Source organism: Symphalangus syndactylus, chromosome 11, assembly GCF_028878055.3.
Source record: "Symphalangus syndactylus isolate Jambi chromosome 11, NHGRI_mSymSyn1-v2.1_pri, whole genome shotgun sequence".
Taxonomy (NCBI): Eukaryota; Metazoa; Chordata; class Mammalia; order Primates; family Hylobatidae; genus Symphalangus; species Symphalangus syndactylus.
Window position 1 is genome coordinate 41767775 of NC_072433.2, and position 19400 is coordinate 41787174.

General features: G+C 40.0%; 1 long non-coding RNA gene across 1 annotated transcript in view; it reads left to right on the plus strand.

Moving 5' to 3' along the window:
* Positions 1–14050, plus strand: part of LOC129493049 (uncharacterized) — a 57585-nt gene extending 43535 nt beyond the window's left edge. The window contains exon 4 of the long non-coding RNA XR_008661019.2: positions 13905–14050. This is a non-coding gene — a long non-coding RNA (uncharacterized lncRNA). The remainder of the gene's footprint in view (positions 1–13904) is intronic.
* The last annotated feature ends 5350 nt before the right edge of the window (positions 14051–19400 follow it).

Consider the following 19400-nt stretch of genomic DNA (forward strand, 5'->3'; position numbering starts at 1 on the left):
TTTATGCATATGTGCCACATACTGGGCTCTGTTTTAGGGGACACAGAGATAAGTGACTCAGTCTCAAGGTAGACCTAGAAAAAATCAGAGAAGGGTGGAAATTTCTTAGTTACTGAGAGCTTCTAGCAAATAGCCAACCTCCTGTGTCCCATGACATGCTCAACAGCCAGGGGCATTCAGGCTCTGTCTGCACAGTGATTGTGAAAAGTCTATGCTGGGGCTTACTTAGCCCTCCTGGAGAAGACATTAAATTATTCTGTCACCCACACTGTTAAGCTTTGTGACTGAATCTAAGCTGCTTTATAATCAGCCTAACCTCGAAGGAAGGGTACATTAGCACTGGGAATATCACCACCTTCCTCCCCTACCCCATCTCAACAGAGAGCTGACCATTTCCCAGGATGCCTCTATTTCTGCTTTACTGTTCCCAAGGTCTAGCTGAAGATTCTTCCCTCTGGAGAGGACTGGGCCTCTTGTTTCAGAAAATTGCAGCAAAATGGAAGAATAGAGAGATAAGAACTTGTCATGAGGGCAGAAGTTGATCGGTTTCCATAACTTGGGCAATGACCTCAGCTAGGACACAGTTAAATGAAATCACATATGTGTGTTCTTTCGTTATTGTAATTCGTGAGTGCTAATTTGAAGCATGATTTTTCAAGTGGTCACCCAGAGTCTGCAGCAGAAACAGTAAGAACATCAAACATTATTTGAGACTGCAGATGATTTCATCCTATAAAGAGCTAGCTTATGAAGAGTTTCTCTGGAGGCCTCTGAGGTAGGCAGGGCAAGAGATGACCATCCTATTATACAGATGAGGAAACAAGACTCGAGCAATAATGGCTATGAACACTTCCTATGAGTCTGCTGCTGTCCAGAGTGCCCTCCATATACCAGGCATTTTGAACTTTTACAGATGAGGAAACTGAGGCCAAGAAAGGATAGGCCTTTTTCCCTAAGACACACAGATAAAGATGTAGTAAAGCCGAATTTCTAGACCAGGACTTTTAGACGCCAGGTTCACACTCTTTAGAGACCTGGCTATCTTATTTTATCCTAAGGTCACATAGCCATGAGTGGTGGGTCTGGGAGGGTAACCCAAGTGTTTGACTCCCACCCTTTAGTATTTCTCCATTGCTTCATTTTCCCAGTACGGTCTTCATCCTCCTGAATTCCTACTTAGCAAAATGACGTCTGGAGAAGTTGTGCTGGCTGCCACTTCAAGGAGGCTGAGTGGTGGGCATGGGCTCTCAGCCACTGCCTATCAACCTAGAAGGAAACTATTCCCAGTGAAAGCCTTAAATCTGTGGTGATGAGAATTTTCTAGCTTACTTGAATGCCATGATCTCATCTAGGCTGGGATACCTGGGATGACAGATTTACTGGGCAAAGACAAACCATTTAAAAATGCAGGTCCTCCCATAAGCAGAGACTGCAGAGTCTGTAGAAATTGTGCTCATTTACTGTATGCTGGGCAGGGAATAGCCACTCATACTGAGCACTTATGAGGCACCAGTCACCACACTAAGCATGTGGTCTGCATTAGCTTAGGTTGGTATTCTTATCTCCACCTAAAAGATAAAGAAACTGAGATTCAGAGAGACTAACTAGTGTGCTCCAAGTCACACAGCTGGAAAGGCCAGCTAAGATTTGCACTCTAATTTCTGTGGCTCCCAGAATCCAGTCACCAAGAGGCACTCTCTGCTGTCTGCTAAACCAGGCTGCCTGCCAGAATCAGAAGAGGAACCTCCATCTGGGGTTCACATTGTGAACAAGCAGTAAGAGAAGAAAGGCAGGACAGATGGAGACAGAATGCAAGTCAACTCCAGAAGGCTGATGTTAATGGCCATGAGGGTCTCTGAAATTTCATTTCAATCCAGAAATACAAATTCACAGTGGCACAGCCCTCTCTCTGGCAGGATAGTGCAGTATCTGGAGTTTCTTCTTTGCCATTGAGATATTCACCCTCAGAAAAGGCATTTCGCATTCGACATTTTTCTTGAAATGTACAGGTTGAACATTTACATTTTCTTGAAATGTGCCCTACTTGTTGATTTAAATGTTTGTAAACATTTACATATTTATATAATTTTTATTGCTGCTATATAGAATCTTCAGTTCTGTTTGATTTTGCTAATTGCCCAAGTGCCTCCTTTGTACTGAAGTATCAATAATAATAATGATCAAAGGCCTAAAAGCGCATAAGCATTTTCTGTTTCCAGCTTCTATTTTACGAATAAAACATTGATGCTCTTTTTAAGTTGGCCATCACTCATCTGGGAGGTTTTGCAGACAATAACAGTTCATTAGTAATATCTGGTGGGGGAAGATGTATGATGCTGTAAATATTTAAAATCAAATTTGAAAAAGAAGACAGAGATGAATGCATGGGATGGGGGTGGGGGGACGAACATGGTGCCCAGGGCTGTAGTTTTCACAGCAACTTCCACTGGGGCCCTGCCATTGTTTTCCTTTGTAAGTTCCATGAAACGGGACTTAGCGATATAGCTGCATCCAGCAGGAGCCAAAATGGCCTTTGTGGAGTTTAATGGGCATCTAGCCTGTGGTCCTTCTAAAAGTAGCCCCCTTGATGGGGACTTGCGAACCGGTAATTCATTTGGAAGCTGATTCCAGGGAACACTGTTAGGGAGTCTCACATGATAGAGAAGGAAAAGGGCCAATGAAGAGTGTCACACATGAGGTATTGCTGTGGATAGGTAGGCCCAATCCCACTTGGAACCCTTTAAGAAACCACTGCAAGGGGACCTAAGGGGCCAGGAAACCTTGGTCCGTCCTCCAGCAGCTCTTTTCCTAAATTGGTAGAGTGCTGCTCGTGGAAGGGTACTGGCTCCCATTTCCAGCTAGCCCTGAGCTCAGGCCCAGGTAGACCCATCAGGATCTGCAGGTGGGAGCTATGGACATGTTAGCTCCTGGATAAGTCCCTGAGAATGGGCAGGACCCATTCAGCTCAGCTACAGGGGGTTGGTGTGAAGTCTAGAGTTTCTTTTTTGAGGTGGATGGTAGAGAGAATAAAGCTCACCATTTATCTTTTGGAACTCCAAACTCCAGGTTTGCCTTCCCCATCACATCCAAGAGTTGTAGAGAGTAGAAACTGGTCACGAGTGACAGTCTAGTCCAGCTAGGGAAACTGAAACAGTGTCAGCAACAGACATCACACAATGGCACTCAGCCAGAGGAGGAATGGTTATCAGAGAAGGCTTCCTGCTGTGGTTAAGAGGCAGCCCAGAAATGGCTTTGGAATGCCGCTTCTTCTATTCACTTCCTTTGGGTTATGTTTGGTGGACTCCGACCCTTGCTGGGACTGACTGGGAAATGTTCTCCCTCCAACCCCAACTCCCATTCCCAAATCCTTTGTTCCTCAAACAGCTCATATCCTGCTCTCCAGACCCCTGACCCCTTTCCCATCTTGCTTTGTAAAACTTCCCTGAGGCAGGGTGTGGTGGCTCATGCCTGTAATCCCAGCACTTTTGGAGGCTGAGGTGGGCAGAACACTTGAGCTCTGGAGCTCAACTGCAATATGACGAAACCCCATCTCCAAAAAGAAAAAAAATTACAAAAATTAGCCAGGCATGGTGACCCAAGCCTGTAGTCACAGCTACTTTGGAGGCTGAGGTGGGAGGATCACTTGAGCCCAGAAAGCTGAGGCTGCAATAAGCTGTGATGGCACCACTGCACTCCAGCCTGGGCAAGAGAGTGAGACCCTGTCTCAAAAAACAAACCAAAAAAATAAAAATGAAATAAAATAAAACTTCCTGAATATGTTTTATTTCCTTGAATCCCTGTTTACCACAAAAAAAAAAAACCCTAATCTGTACTCTGATGCTTTGAACTGAGAATGGATGAAAATGGTATATTTTTCAGTGAAGGATTCCTAAAGCTAAACTGTTTTAGCTAAAGTAAGTGGATTTCTAAGCTCTTCTCCTGCTCTGCTTCATGCTCGTCTATAAAATCACAAATTATCAGAACAGGAGGGAATCTTAGGCTCATCTAATTCAATGTCTTCGGTTCACAGAGCTGTAAATCAGGGCTCAGAGAAAAGATGGGACTTCCTTGAGGTCATGACTAGGTGACCTCATGACAAGCTGGTAGGAGTCTATCATATATTTGTTAAAAGATCTCAGAGCTGGGACAGAATCTTGGAGCAAGTTCCTTTGATCCAGGGCACACAGGAAGTGGGGGAACCAAGTACACATTTCCCACCCTGCCAGAACAGGGCCTGGGTGAACATTTTTGGCACATCTGCCTTTGCTAGAGGAGCTGCAAAGAGTTTTACATTAAATACATTACTAGTGGCCTTGGTTCCATCTTTACCTTATGATTAAACCTACTTTCAAATGTAGAGGCCAAGGAGTTGTTTAAATATCCTTCCTGATGAGATGTTTACGAATGTGAGAGGCCACACCTTCTTTTTTTTATGCCTCTGACCATATCTTCCTGTGTGCAGTCAGAAGCTGTCTGTCTGTAACATCCACCCACTGGCTTTGTACTTAGAACTGAGATCGGAAGGCAGCTCCCTAGACAGCCTTAGAAATGTCCACATCGTACCAGATCTAATGCTCCTTGTGCAACCGCCTTTTGATTGCCCTCATTTTCCTCTTTATACTTTGACAATTGTCACTTGGCTTCTTAGAATATAGGACTCATAACTGATTACAGAACTCTGTGTCAGTGGTCTGACCAGCATAGAGTGGGCAGTCCCTCCTCTTGCTTGGTACCTGAGTGATCTGCAAAAGTACTTTAACTTCTACATATAAACATGTTAATTTAGCCTCAAATCATCATTTGTATTTGTTTTTAGCAATATCATAGTGGCACAAATTTACCTTAAACTCAGTGGAGAACTGTAGGCTTTTACTGTTTTGCTGTCAACTCCTAATCACCCCTTTTCCCCACTCTATACTTGGGCAGCTGGTTCTGAGAGCAGGAGTTACATTTTTGGCAGGCCTAAACACATGTCTTATATGCCAACTGGATGGATTATTGTATAATAACTTCATATTGACATATTTACTACACATAAATACCATTATGACAATTGAGAAATAGGATTTGCTATGCCATCAAAAAATCAATCTACAGAGCCACCCACGGTGGCACATGCCTGTAGTCCTAGCTACTTGGGAAGCTGAGGTGGGAGGATCACTCGAGCCCAGGTGTTTGAAGCTGCAGTGAGCTATATCATGCTACTGCACTCCAGCCTGGGTGACAGAGTAAGACCACGTCTGTTTAAAAAAAAAAAAGAAGAAAGAAAAATATTAATTTGCAAAATAGACAGGCTTAGTAAAAGAAATACTTTAGCTAAACAAAGGTCTCCTAAACACACTGTCATTATTACAAAAGAGGATTCTACAAAGGTAGGGGATGGGGATGGGGTGGATGGGAACTAACATTACTCGTGTCTTGATGGAAATCAGGGCACCCTTGTGCTTAGTCAAAAGGCCTCCATGGAGGGCTCTGTACCAAGTGAGTGACAGATGGGTGAGCAGAGGTAAAAACAAATGACTCACAAAATAATAGACCCATAGACACTCCATGGAGAGGGCTCAGGCGAAGAGGATTTCAATAAGTTTGGGAAATGCTTTCCTTCTTAGAAGTTATTAGCATATTAAGGCGGGGCGCGGTGGCTCACGCTTGTAATCCCAGCACTTTGGGAGGCCGAGGCGGGCGGATCACGAGGTCAGGAGGTCGAGACCACGGTGAAACCCTGTCTCTACTAAAAATACAAAAAAAATTAGCCGGGCGTGGTGGCGGGCGCCTGTAGTCCCAGCTACTCGGAGAGGCTGAGGCAGGAGAATGGCGTGAACCGGGGAGGCGGAGCTTGCAGTGAGCCGAGATTGCGCCACTGCACTCCAGCCTGGGTGACAAAGCCAGACTCCGTCTCAAAAAAAAATAAATAAATAAAAAATAAGAAGTTATTAGCATATTAAAAGTACTGAGAAATTTTGTGATGAAGAACCACAAATAACTTTGTTTAATCATGATTTCTCAAGCCTTCTCTGACCATCAAAACCTTTTCTTTTACAAATAACTCCAACTAAATTTGGTAAATACTGCTTTGGACAGAGCTTTTCTCTCTCTGTCTGAAGTTATCTAAAGTTTACCAGAATCTGAGTTTGCTCTTTTCAAAGGGCTCTGTTTAGAGACCATAGAAAAACTCGTAAATGTTTACTAACCTATCTCATTTCAAGTCATGGGTCATAAGAACTGACACAAATCCAGTGACACACCAAATAAAGAATATCCTTTTCTCAAACTGGCATGGCAAGATTAAGATTCCTATGTAAAAATATTTTCCCAAGGATTTCATTATTGGGTTAGGAAAGAAAAAGAAAAAAATGGGCATTTTTTTTTTTTTTTACAAGTAGGGATTTTTGTTGTTCTTATTGACTTGAGATTAGAACCCAAAAATATTTACTGAATCCAGTGTATACACTCGAGATGATTCTAGGTCGTGTAATGGATGTCAAAAGAAAATCATAAACTGTCACTGTTTTTGCTGCACTTACAGTCCAGCAAAACTAACATTAATAGAGAAAGGGTTAATGCTCCAACAATGTTGCCTAGAATATGGCACTTGTGAGAATTAATCAAAAGAAGAAATCCATGGATTGGAGAAGATGTGGGAAGATTTCATGGAGTTAGCGGGACTTAAATATGGCTGGGAAAATTGGGAAGAATTTTTAAAAGATAAGAGGATAAATGGAGCCCCAGGCAATTAAAAAACTAACTCTTGACAAGGGGCCTCTGGGAAATTTTTTTTCTTGGGCCTTAGCTATTCCAGGAAAATGTTCCTGTATATGAAGAGTATCTTTGTTCACTAGAATTTCATCAGAAGTAGAAGAAGCTTGGAAACTTTCAATATTAAACTGACTGCTGCAACTAAACTATATGTCAGGAGTTTGAATTTAGATATTAATAGGTATTTGATATTAAGATAGTAATTATTATAATTACTATATATTAATTAATTAATATATAGTTACTGTGTTTTAATATATATTAATTAATTATACTATATACTAGGATTAGTATATAATAAATTGATATAAATAATTACTATACCTATATATAATGATATTTTTGTTTCTTATATTATTATAATAAGTAACTATTAATTATTAGTTGTATATAATAATGATATATACTGTGGAATATAGTACTAATATTACTATATGATTAATTATTAATTAATATGTAGTGATCATAATAGTACTAAGTATAATACTAAGTATAATAATAATGCTATGTTTTAACATAAAAATTCAAAATAGATATTCATATAAATAATATAATATCTAAATTCAATATCTAATATAAAAAAAGGGTAATTATTTTTTGTCTATGTCTATTTTTTATAAGGACCAGCAAGTTATTTGTGTGTGGACAGCCCAGTCCCAGAAGGTAAAACCATTCTTAACTATAGTCAGGACCATCACACTCAGCTGACCTAAGGGCCTAACAACCCGCTCTTTGGGGGCAGTAGGACAACGGGGTAGGAACTCCATCCTCGTTGCCGAGACTTCATGGTATGGTAGATGCGCTTTTTCTCTCCCTTGCTAGACAGGGCCGCCTTGGGACCCTGTGGGCTATTGGATGGCGATTGCTGCAACTTCTTTGCATTCAACATGAGCAGCTTCGTGTCTAGAGCACTGGGGAACTATTGCCTGAACTTGCCTCTTAACAGAGACACTTTATTTTTTCCACACAGGAGCTTGGGAATACAGCAGTAGGCTTTAAAGCTTGCCTGTCTTTCACCTATGCTTCTGGGTAAGATCTCACTCATTTAATAAGAAAAGACCCTGCTTCTCAGCTTCCCCGTTGAAACTAGAAGATAAACTAGAGAAAGAAAACAGTGATCTCCTATCTTTCTCTGAAGCACATCTTCAGGAGGTCCTGACCCCAGTTTCCCCACTGAGTATCTCTTCACTCACATTTCTCAAATTCCCGTTCACTGGCCATCTTCCACCACCTTCTCCTCTCCACTCCTTGGACTAGGACCAAAACTTCACACACACGCGCACACACACACACACACACACACACACAAAGCAAACTAAGACTGATGGATTCCACTGAGGACTGGTTCATGGCCCAATGAAAGGCTGTTGGATGGTGCAATTCTCCAAGTGCCAGAAACATCCACCAGCTTGCAGGCAGGAGACAGGGCCCTTCACCTTTGAGATCATTTCCACGGAGGCAGAACAGTGTGGTGAGGGCCAGAAACGAGACATATAAAGTCACCAACACAATACTGGGAACACAGTTGAAATTCATTAAATGATTCATCTTCTCCTATTTATCATTATTTTTAGAATCCTCAAGTTGTGTTGACCCACCTGGGAACACTGCTGGCTCCAGAATGCCAAGCTCCAGTAATTGTATAAAATAAAATTAAAATACCAGAAGGATGTATTTGCAAACAAACTATAGAGCCTTAAGATTATACAGCAGTTAAGAAAGTATGAGGTGGGCGTATGTGTGCCAGTAAGGAGGAGTTTAAAAAGCAGGATGGAGAACAATATGAATAATGTGATCACATTTTTGCTTTTAAAAACCAAACTTCCGTATAATACACAACTACCATTTGATAAGTTATTAGTGTTTACCTGGCACTAGCCAAAGTGCTTTTAAAACCCTTATCTTGGCTGGGTATGATGGCTCATGCCTGTAATCCCAGTACTTTGGGAGTCTGAGGCAGATGGATGACCTGAAGTCAGGAGTTTGAGACCAGCCTGGCCAACATGGTGAAACCTTGTCTCTACTAAAAATAAAAATACAAAAAATTAGCCGGTGTAGTGGCGTGTGCCTGTAGTTCCATCTGCTCAGGAGGCTGAGGCAGGAGAATTGCTTGAACCTGGGAGACGGAGGTTGCAGTGAGCCGAGATCACACCACAGCACTCCAACCTGGATGATAGAGCAAGACTCCATCTCACAAAAACACACAACAAAAAAATGTTAAAAAAAAAAAAAAACCCTTATCTCCTTTCATGCTCACAATGCTGAGAGAGTGATATTGTTGTCCATGCCATTTTATAAATGCAAAAATTGAGTTTTAAAGAGGTTAAATAACTTTCCCAGCATCATACATTCAGGTAGTCTGATTCCAGAGCCTGTTCTAGAAGTCATGATACAACTTAGGTGTCCAAACCTAGAAAAATACAGGGAAGAGCACACACCACTCTTGTCAGAGGTTACATCTAAAGATAAAGGATGGGCTGGAGTAGGGGGGAAAGGTAAGTTTGAGACATTTATTTCTTACTCTAAATTAATATATTGATTCATGTATTTGCAACATATCAGTTTAATAGTTAAAAAGACAGTCCTTTTCACAAAAGAGAGAATATATAATCTCACCTATATGAAATATATAAAATAGGCAGATTCATAGAGATAGAAAATAGATTCAAGGTTCTCAGGGACTTGGGAGAGGGGAAAATTAGGAGTTAATGCTTAATAAGTGCTGAATTTCTGCTTGGCATGATGAAAAGTTTTGAAAATAGTGACAATGGTTGCACAGCACCGAAAATGTAATTAATGTCACTGAATTCTTAAAAAATGGTTAAAATAGTGAATTTTATATTATGTATATTGTACCATAGAAAAGAAGGAGAAGGAGCAGGAGGATGAGGAAAAGAAGGAGGAGAAGAACAGCAAGAAGAAAGAAGAGGAGGAGGAAGGAGGAGGAGGAAGAGGAGGAGGAGGAGGGGAAGAAGAAGTAGAAGAAGAAGAAGAAAGAAGAAGAAGAAGAAGAGGAGGAGGAGGAAGAAGAGGAGGAGGAGGAAGAGGAAGAGGAAGAAGAAGAAGAAAGAAGAAGAAGAAGAAGGAAGAAGAAGAAGAAGAAGAAGAAGAAGAAGAAGAAGAAGAAGAAGAAGAAGAAGAAGAAGAAGAAGAAGAAGAAGAAGAAGAAGTAGTACTGGAGGAGGAGGATGAATTCATTTGGATTTTGGGAAACTCACTCTATTTCCCTTCTTTTTCTCATTTTGCCTATACGTTGTTGTGTCACAGAGGTGTGGCATCCCCAGTGCCTCACACGGCCAGTGAGATGTAACTGCAGCTTTACCTATTTGGACATGTGGTTGTGTCACTATCTCTGAGTAGTGGAAGGTGCCTCTGAGCACTAGCTCCTTTGCTTCCCTGTGTGGTGTGAAGCCATATACTTGTGATTGGCTCAGTGTTGGGCAAAGAGATTCTTTTTTAGAGTACCTTGGAGTGCTCTACAAGACCTGAAAGGTCATGGGCACAGTCTCTGTGGAAAATATCTTACATTCTATATTTTTAAAAGGTGGGATTGGGTTAGGCTCTGGAGGTTTTATTTACATGAACAAGACCTTCATATGGTGGATTAGAGAAGTAGGCAATTATTCATTCATCCATCCATCCACCCACCCATCCATTGATCTATCTATCCATCCATTCCCATCCATCTACTTATCCATCCATCCATCCATCCATCCATTTGTATGTCCACTTTATTAAAAAATCTTTAAGGAGTACCAACTATAAGCCAGACTTTTAGCCAAAAACTGAGTAATAAGCATCACATTTTTTATAAGACTCCAAAAATCAGCATGGTGTTATAACAAATAAATTAGAGTAGGCTTCCAAGATCACGGCTTCTTCTCCAATCATTTTTACTTACTCACTGTGTGACTTCGGGCAAGTTGATTCCCTTCTCTCAGCTTTTCAGGTGATCTCAAAGTTGCTCTCCAGCTCCCAAATGTGCTGATTCTATTCTTATAGCTAGTCTCAGGTGGTCCAGAAATATTTTCAAATATGTCTACAAGGCTGTGGGTGTGAGCAAGACACATAAATTGAAAGGTTGTGTCTTTATGCTCATGCCAGTAAAAATTGATAAGAATTGTTCCTGTCCCAGTCAGCATTTGAGTGCTTAATGTTGGTAGTGATGAAAATAACAGAAAATAATGAGCACTTGCACATGTAGAAGAAATACGTGATTATGATTTATAGAATTGAACTAAAGAATAGTTGTCCATCTGTGAAAAGATTTTATAAACACCAAACAGAAAAGCATGTTCAGCTCCCCTATAGATGGCATGAAAGAGTGCTTAATAATGGGTAAATATGCTTTTTTGCTGCATGTGTGTGCCTTTAACAAATATTGACCTGTCCTTTACTGTTATATTTCAAAACGTGAGTAAATCAAAATAAGATGTGTTTTATGGAACTCTCTTGTTTTATTATCTGTCATTTAATTTTTAATACCTAAGTGACACCTGATATATTACCTAATCAAAAGAAGAGAATTATACATTGCACATAATCAGTTATTTTTGCCATATCACCGAAATTAGACTAACAGATGAGGAAAATAAATAAGATGAACTTTAAAAATGAAAATGCTTAGCCTTTAGAATTTTAGTTGACAGCTTTTGAAAATTAAATTATAAGTCAAGTCCTGATAGGTTTGATATCTTCTTTGCAGTTTTGCTGATGATGTATTGCAGCTTTAATGGAATATCATTTATCATCTGATAATAACAAATGTAGTATTTCTGAGCTTGTCATCTCTTCTGTGGTGACAAATAGTCCAACTTGTAGCGGCGATAATGGAATTTTATAATGATGTGTCCTAAACTGACTCAACTGCAGCTGAGCTATTTTTCTTAAATCTCATAATGCCTATTACATGTAGATTACAACAGTCGGTGCCTCCCATCTAAGTGTGAGCATGGATCAATGAATCCAGATTTTAGGCAAACAGCCCAAAAGGATCTAACCATATTTACTTGTTTATCAAGATTTTTCCTGTTAGGCTAATAAGAGAGCTTGTCAGAGGTTGTCAGAAATGGCAAACTATAACATTTAGAGGATAAAATAGGTGATGAAAACTCTGTTTATCTCTTCAACAGTAGGCAGCGTATCCAGTTTGCAATTCTACTCATCCAATCCATCACTTCGTAGGGATTTATTTAATGAAGGCCTTGTGCCAAGAAACACGAGTTAGAGAGCCCAGCCACTCTTCCACTTTATCTTGAAGCAGGATTTATTTTATGTCTTAACTCTTAGCTTGTCTGATAGCTTCGCCTTGTTGCACCTGTACATTCTATAGTCCAAATCACTCGCCTTCTTGACACTTTTCTGAAACTTCCAAACATCCTGCAGCGTCACAGAAAACCTAGATTTGGAGGCTGTAAGTATCTTGAAATATTGCATTGTATGTGTGGACATGACTATGGCAGCCATGATGCTCTGAAGGTCACCTCCTTCAGTATCTTTCCTGGGAAGGAAAGATACTGACATAATTGGATGAGCCACCGGAGTGGATAGTGGAGGGGACAATATTTCCATTGCAGATTTTATTTTTACCCTCATCTAAGCAGATCTGATTTTCTGGCTGTGGTCACAGCACAGCATGTGGACAAAGGGAAAGGCCTGGTGTGAAGGTGTTAGTTTTGACAGTGAGTGAGCGTTATGTACAGGAATGGAAGACAGAGCATACTGCTAATGGCAGACACTTATATGCAAATTGATGCCTGACATGCCTGAAGCCTTCACAGGTGGAGACAGACAAAGGTAATGGGAAATGTGTATTTCAGATGGGCTCTGATTTCATAGCCTCTCAGTCTTTGACCATGTGCTTCAATGTCATCTTGGATGTGATCATTCTTTTTCTTTTTTGGGGGAATTTTACTCCTGGGCCAGCTTAAGCATCTGATTCCCTCCTTCAGACCCTGAGCTTTGCAGTAAAGCCTGTACACCCCACTTTTCTTGGGTTTCTTCACTTCTTTCTGTGCTTCTCCATTCCCATTTTCTCCTTTTCTCTCTCTTCCTTCCCCTTTTTCTTTGACTTCTCTTTCCACCTTTCTTCTCTCTTCTACTTCTTTTACACAAAGGGTCACAGACTCCAAGTAGAGAAGATGAAGGGGAAAGGAGACTTCGTGTGAACTCGATGATCATGGATTTCACTTCAAATACAAACCATGTCCAGCTAATTGTGGCCAGGTGAGGGGACTGGCCGCAGATCTAAAACCCTTCCAAACGAAGTTGGAAATGTGTTTTTTATAGAAAAGGCCATGTTTGAAAATATTACCAACTACTTCAATGTTTCTTTTTAAAATTATCTGGGGGGCCTAATAAAAATTGGACTCAGAACAAAGGCCATCTCTTTGTGAGCTGTGGTTTAGATACTTGACCTGGGTGACCTCATCTACTCCAATGACCCCAAGTACTCACCACTCAGAATAGAGCCAGCTCCTACTCTCTCTGGTCTTATATCTATTTTTCCAACTATCTGTCAGATGCTTCATAAATATTTCAAGCTCAGAGGCAGGATAAGAGTATTGTCAGGAAGATTCTTGATTTAGATAGAAGGCTTACTTCAGGAGGAGTGGGAAGTAAGATCAAGTAGGTCAGGAAGAGATTTTTAGGGAGTTTGGGTGATAAGAAGACAATGTCAAATGGTTGGTAAGCAATAGGGAGCCATTGTGAGTTCATGAGTGGGAGAGTGACATAGCAGAGGAAGATTTTAGGAAGATGAGTCTGGAAAGGAGAGGAAATGAAGGCAGAAATGGAGGGAGGGTGGGAAGTAAGGTCTCATATGAGAATTCAGCAGTGAGAATGGAGATGTGGATGTGAAATGAGAGAAGTTCTCAAGATACAGGTGACTGGATTTGATATATTTAACATGGATAATGAAAAAAACAACATCTAGAAGAGGTTGATGATAACTCTTGTAAGAAATGTAGCAGCCAGACAGTGGAGTCCTCTGGTAGGAGAGGTGAGATGAAGACCAAACTGGATGATAGCTTTTCCCTTCATTTAAGTTTTTTTGTAGTGTTTCACTTTGATTTCCATTAATTATACTGTAGCCTTTAAAAAGAAAAACCATTATCCCCAATATTGTAACAGTGTGTTTCTTTCAACAGACATGTGGACACATTTGTGGAGAGCCTCCTCAGACCCCGGAGCTGTCCCAGGGCAGGGATACAGAGATAAATAATAAAATTCCTGCCCATGAAGAACCCAGAGCCCCAAAGAAAGATTAATAGTGTAGATTTCAGTAGAGAAAGAACTGGACCATAGTAAAAAGACATATTCTGTGACTTTGGGGAAGTGATATAATACAACTTTACTTCATTTTTTTTCTTTTTTATTATTATTATTATACTTTAAGTTTTAGGGTACATGTGCACAACGTGCAGGTTTCTTACATATGTATACATGTGCCATGTTGGTGTGCTGCACCCACTAACTCGTCATTTAACATTAGGTATATCTCCTAATGCTATCCCTCCCCCATCCCCACACCCCACAACAGGCCCTGGTGTGTGACGTTCCCCTTCCTGTGTCCATGTGTTCTCATTGTTCAATTCCCACCTATGAGTGAGAACATGCGGTGTTTGGTTTTTTGTCCTTGTGATAGTTTGCTGAGAATGATGGTTTCCAGCTTCATCCATGTCCCTACAAAGGACGTGAACTCATCATTTTTTAGGGCTGCATAGTATTCCATGGTGTATATGTGCCACATTTTCTTAATCCAGTCTATCATTGTTGGACATTTGGGTTGGTTCCAAGTCTTTGCTATTGTGAATAGTGCTGCAATAAACATACGTGTGCATGTGTCTTTATTGCAGCATGATTTATAATCCTTTGGGTATATACCCAGTAATGGGATGGCTGGGTCAAATGGTATTTCTAGTTCGAGATCCCTGAGGAATCACCACACTGACTTCCACAATGGCTGAACTAGTTTACAGTCCCACCAACAGTGTAAAAGTGTTCCTATTTCTCCACATCCTCTCCAGCACCTGTTGTTTCCTGACTTTTTAATGATCGCCATTCTAACTGGTGTGAGATGGTATCTCATTATGGTTTTGATTTGCATTTCTCTGATGGCCAGTGATGATGAGCATTTTTTCATGTGTTTTTTGGCTGCATAAATGTCTTCTTTTGAGAAGTGTCTGTTCATATCCTTTGCCCACTTTTTGATGGGGTTGTTTGTTTTTTTTCTTGTAAATTTGTTTGAGTTCATTGTAGATTCTGGATATTAGCCCTTTGTCAGATGAGTAGATTGCAAAAGTTTTCTCCCATTCTGTAGGTTGCATGTTCACTCTGATGGTGGTTTCTTTTGCTATGCAGAAGCTCTTTAGTTTAATTAGATCCCATTTGTCAATTTTGGCTTTGTTGCCATTGCTTTTGGTGTTTTAGACATGAAGTCCTTGCCCATGCCTATGTCCTGAATGGTATTGCCTAGGTATTCTTCTAGGGTTTTCATGGTTTTAGGTCTAACATGTAAGTCTTTAATCCATCTTGAATTAATTTTTGTATAAGGTGTAAGGAAAGGATCCAGTTTCAGCTTTCTACATATGGCTAGCCAGTTTTCCCAGCACCATTTATTAAATAGGGAATCCTTTCCCCATTGCTTGTTTTTGTCAGGTTTGTCAAAGATCAAATAGTTGTAGATATGCAGCATCATTTCTGAGGGCTCTGTTCTGTTCCATTGTTCTATATCTCTGTTTTGGTACCAGTACCATGCTGTTTTGTTTACTTTAGCCTTGTAGTATAGTTTGAAGTCAGGTAGGGTGATGCGTCCAGCTTTGTTCTTTTGGCTCAGGATTGACTTGGCGATGCAGGCTCTTTTTTGGTTCCATACGAACTTTAAAGTAGTTTTTTCCAATTCTGTGAAGAAAGTCATTGGTAGCTTGATGGGGATGGCATTGAATCTATAAATTACCTTGGGCAGTATGGCCATTTTCACGATATTGATTCTTCTGACCCATGAGCATGGAATGTTCTTCCATTTGTTTGTATCTTCTTTTATTTCATTGAGCAGTGGTTTGTAGTTCTCCTTGAAGAGGTCCTTCACATCCCTTGTAAGTTGGATTCCTAGGTATTTTATTCTCTTTGAAGCAATTGTGAATGGGAGTTCACTCATGATTTGGCTCTCTGTTTGTCTGTTATGGGTATATAAGAATGCTTGTGATTTTTGCACATTGATTTTGTATCCTGAGACTTCGCTGAAGTTGCTTATCAGCTTAAGGAGATTTGGGGCTGAGACGATGAGGTTTTCTAGATATACAATCATGTCATCTGCAAACAGGGACAATTTGACTTCCTCTTTTCCTAATTGAATACCCTTTATTTCCTTCTCCTGCCTGATTGCCCTGGCCAGAACTTCCAACACTATGTTGAATAGGAGTGGTGAGAGAGGGAATCCCTGTCTTGTGACACTTTCTAAAGGGAATCCTTCCAGTTTTTGTCCATTCAGTATGATATTGGCTGTGGGTTTGTCATAGATAGCTCTTATTATTTTCAGATACGTCCCATCAATACCTAATTTATTGAGAGTTTTTAGCATGAAGAGTTGTTGAATTTTGTCAAAGGCCTTTTCTGCATCTATTGAGATAATCATATGGTTTTTGTCTTTGTTTTGGTTTATATGCTGGATTACATTTATTGATTTTCGTATGTTGAACCGGCCTTGCATCCCAGGGATGAAGCCCACTTGATCATGGTGGATAAGCTTTTTGATGTGCTGCTGGATTCGGTTTGCCAGTATTTTATTGAGGATTTTTGCATCAATGTTTATCAAGGATATTGGTCTAAAATTCTCTTTTTTTGTTGTGTCTCTGCCAGGCTTTGGTATCAGGATGATGCTGGCCTCATAAAATGTGTTAGGGAGGATTCCTTCTTTTTCTATTGATTGGAATAGTTTCAGAAGGAATGGTACCAATTCCTCCTTGTACCTCTGGTAGAATTTGGCTGTGAATCCATCTGGTTCTGGACTTTTTTTGATTGGTAATCTATTAATTATTGCTCTCAATTTCAGAGCCTGTTATTGGTCTATTCAGAGATTCAACTTCTTCCTGGTTTAGTCTTGGGAGAGTGTATGTGTTGAGGGATTTATCCATTTCTTCTAGATTTTCTAGTTTATTTGCATGGAAGTGTTTATAGTATTCTCTGATGGTAGTTTGTATTTCTATGGGATCGGTGGTGATATCCCCTTTGTCATTTTTATTGTGTCTATTTGGTTCTTCTCTCTTTTCTTCTTTATTAGTCTTGCTAGCAGTCTAAAATGAGCATAAACTCTTCCCTCTCTAACTCATGAGGTGGCTGTGCTACAGTAAAAACTATCGCAATTTTCCCAGGACTGAATGTTTCCTGGGTCACAAGACTTTCAGTGCAAAACCAGGATAGTCCTGGACAAACTGGTACCTTGGTCGGCCTGTGTGACACCTAAACATTATAATACATGTGGAAGTCCTTTAGAAAATGCAAAGACTCAAAAAATGTGAGGCAGTGCAGCTTGCTAAGAATACTTTCTGGGTCTTCAGGACTGGCATGGGAAAACTGAAGTCTCTAAACAGGTGATTAAAATTCAGTCACCAAGAGCAACTTTTCCAAAAATGTTGCCCAGAAATGTATGTATTTTATCCTTTTTACCAAATTTCAGATAATGGAGTGTTTCGTATTTCATTAATACTTTTGAATTTTGCCTGAAAGGTATTTATGAAGAACTAGGTCAGCTATAAAACCTTGCAACTTTTCTAAAAAATGTACAGGTAAGCAAAGACAATGCCCTAAGTCAAAGATGAAAAAAATATTTTCTATTGCCTTGAAAACAATCAGTTTTCTAAATAAACCAAAGTAAGATTAAAAAAAAAAAAGCCAGGCACAGCATGGCTCACACATGTAATCCCAGCCCTTTGGAAGGCTGAGGTTGGAAGATTCATTGACCCCAGGAGTTCGAGACTAGCCTGGGCAACATAGTGGAACCCCATCTCTACAAATTTTTTTTTAAAAATAGCCAGGCATGGTGGCACATGACTGTAAATCCCAGTTACTCAGGAGGCTGAGGAGGCAGGATGGCTTGAGCTCAGAAGTCCAAGGCTGCAGTGAGTCATGGTTATGCCACTGCACTCCAACCTGGGTGACAGAGTGAGACACTGTCTCAAAACAAACAAACAAACAAAAACAATCTGGCAGTATGTGTGTATTTTAAATGTATTTTTTTATCATGAGCTTAAAGTCCTTATTGCTACAGCCTCTGTGTTTAAGCAATTACAAACCCCTCAGCAAAATTTCCAGAAGCAGCAAAAGAAAAAAGAAAACAAGAAACTTAGAAATCCTGAGAGGTGATGTGATAGTTTCATTTAAAAGACAGTTATGGTCTTAAGAATTGAGGACTGAACAATTTCTGTATTCTTATTGATGATGAAACAAAATGTCCCCATCAACAGGGAGTTTGGAACTAGTAGCATTGCTTTTTATACCCAGCTGTGTTGACACAGTCTAGAAGAATAATATGGCATCCCTGGACAACATGAAATATTTGGGGAGCTTCCTAATTATGTCCACAGCCACGATCACTGTTAGTATCTTATCAAAGAGGTGATAGCACTTCAGTAATTAGCTGGAAAGAAAAAGAGGATGTTTATGGCTCATCAACATTGAGATCTCTTCAAAGAATCCCAGGGTGAATTCTAATCTCTTACAGCTTTATAATCACCCAGTATGGTTGGCTCACATATGGCAAATTCTACCTATCTGGTAATTCAGATGTGGGGGATTAATGTGTCAGAAAAGCTAATAAAAGCAAAAATGTTACTGTGTTAATTCAGAGGAAGGGACACTGGAGGCTGCAAGACTTGAAAGTTTCATAGGATCTAAAAAGGGTGGTCCTGGGTGTTGTCCTTGCTAGAGAGAAGACTCGTGATTGCCTTTTCTTCTCTAAGAGCAAAGGAGCGACAGCTTAGGCCTCACCATCTGTCTCAGGTGCAGCTCCAGTCATGAGTCAAGATATTAATTCAGATTGTTCTATCAATGCATTGTTTCATAACAGGCTGAGGATGACATCTCTCACTTGGTAACTCACGAACCATCATCATGATTTTGACATCTTTATATTCTTCTACTATCATTTACTCAAACATTTTTTTAAAAAAGGATAAGCTGAGACATATCTTTTTACTCTGTCTCTTGATATCATTAATATAATGATTATTTTAAGCTGAAGACATCTGAGATTTGAAGACAGATGCAGAAAGAAGACTTCTTGGAGTTTCCCTTCTTTGACTAAAAGCAGCAACTTTTGGAAAATGAAGCTTTTATAAATTCAGACTGAATCCACTCTCAGAATGAAAAATGCAAATAAAACTTACCACAGTTCTCTTCCTGGAGCAGTTTTATGGCCCTAAAGTGGATAGAAAGACCAATGGTATATGCATAGCAAAAATTATCACAAACTTTCTTATCTCTCATTTGTTCTTTTAAAAACCCATTTGTCTTTCCTAAAGAAACCCACATATCCTTCCCATTGGAGCCTTTTCCCTCTCCTTCCTTTTCCCTACAAAGTTAGGTGTATCCACCCCAAATTTTAACCATCCCTTTGACTTACTAATCACTGAGCACCTCATGTGTAT